Below are 2,093 nucleotides of genomic sequence, written 5' to 3' on the forward strand. Positions count from 1 at the left end.
GTGTGTGTGTGTGTGTGTGTGAGTGATGTCCACAGAAGCCAAATTCCTTGAGACTGGGGTTACAGTTGATTGTGAGCTGTCATGTGGGTACAAAGAATTGAACCCAGTTTCTTTTCAAGAGCAGCCAGTGCTCTTAACTGCTGAGTCATTGCTCCAGCCCCAAACACGACATTTGTGTATGTCCCAGAATCTGTATACCAAAGTACATAGACATTCATCAGAGACTCCAAAGCAATCAAGAGTTTATTGTATGGATGTCGATGGTGCCAAAGGTCTTGGTACTTTATTCAGAGTGAAGGCAAGATTTTATTTGGATCTTTGCCACTGGCTAGAATTTTCTAGAGGTTTATTCACCAAATAATCTTTTGGTTTTTATGTCCTCATATACTGCAGCAAACATATATTTAAAAGATAACATAAGTTGGGTATGATGTTTCACATTTGTAATCTCAGCACTCAGGAAACTGAAGCAGATAGATCATGAGTCCAAGTTGAGCCTGGTCTACATAGGGACAGGATATCTAGGGCAGCTAGATATATGTACTGACTGAGACCACACCTGGAAAAAAAAGGATAATCTATTCATGGAGTGGATGCTGAATCATAGTGGTTGGGATACCTACATATAAGCATTCAGTGTAGCTCAGGCAGGCCTCAGGGATCCTCCTGTCTCAGTTGCCCAAGTAGCTGGAACTAGAAGCATATGCCATCCAGTTTGTATTGAATGTCCCCATTCATCTCTTGAGAAATCACACTTCCTACAAGTATCAGGAATCATGGTGGGCTTTCAAAGTTCTTCTCTCCCTATAACAAGGGCCATCAGCAATTTGGTAAGTGTTCTTCTGGAGAGGCATGGCCATTTGGGAAAGGAGGAAGGGTGTGTTGAGAGAGAACTAGGGACCACTTAGGGTATTTCTGAAGTTTATCACAATGAGATGCTGTCGCCATACTGCAGCTCCCAGTGGGCTCACGGTTGCTTCTAACAGCGCAGCCGCTCTGTGACTAGTCCTGAGTGCTTTGGCTCGGCAGGAAGGTCCAAAACAAGCAAGAATTGACAAACGCGTTTTGAAGTAGGGAATATACAACCAGTGGGACCACCTTTTTTGGTGAAAAATATGTTTGCAGATAGAAGTTCTTAGAAATGTATTTTTCTTATATATTTTTTTATAGCAAACTGGAACTTTGTGCTTGCTAGCCCACTAGTCAAATTTCAGTGAAAGTCGAGAGCTTACATTCTCATGCAGGAGATCAGCATCGAGCAAGTGAACAGGAGAAAAGCAAACAGCAAGCAAATCCATGATGTACAATGGGGGTCCATGCCATGAAGGACTTCTCTGGGTACTGAAGGAGAATGAACTGGGGAAGGATGAAGTTTGAAGATGAGCTAGGAGTGTCTCAGCCTGAGAGCATAACAGCTTGGATGGAGTAAATGGACGCAGGTCCATCAGACTTTTGAAGTATGAGGTATATGTAGGCATGTGTGTGTTTGTGTGTATGCATGTGCTTGTATGGTGTGTGTGTGTGTGTGTGTGTGTGTGTGTGTGTGTGTGTGTGTGTCCTTGTTCTAGGCAAGGGAAAAAATCACAAAGTCACAGTGCCTAGGATTTGAACGGCCATGGATGCCTATTCTCTTTATAGAGATAAGAAAAGCAAACAAAGGCTAAAGGACATTGGCAGAGGGGTCAGGAAATGACAGCCCCTTTTTGGATGAATTCTTTAGTTCAGTGGCAGAGCATTTGGCTAGCATGAATGAGGTGCTGGCTTCTATTGACAGCATTGCAAATATAATAAAATAGAGTATGTATCTGCAAACACAAATGTGTACATGTGTATGTATGTATGTATGTATGTATGTATGTATGTATGTATGTATGTATATGTGTACATAGACTATCCGTAAGCATGCATGTACACACACTGATTTCTTTTTCCTTTTACAGAGGAACTCATGTAGTCCAGGCAGGCCTCTAACTCACTCTGTATGAGTAGGTGATCTTGAACTTCTACTTCCCTGCATCTGTCTGCCAGTATTGGAATTACAGACATGAGCCACCAGCTGCTTTTTACCTGTGCTAGGTAGGGGTTCAGCCTGA

The sequence above is a fragment of the Rattus norvegicus genome, chromosome 4 (assembly GCF_021556685.1).
Source record: "Rattus norvegicus strain SHRSP/BbbUtx chromosome 4, alternate assembly SHRSP_T2T, whole genome shotgun sequence".
NCBI lineage: Eukaryota > Metazoa > Chordata > Mammalia > Rodentia > Muridae > Rattus > Rattus norvegicus.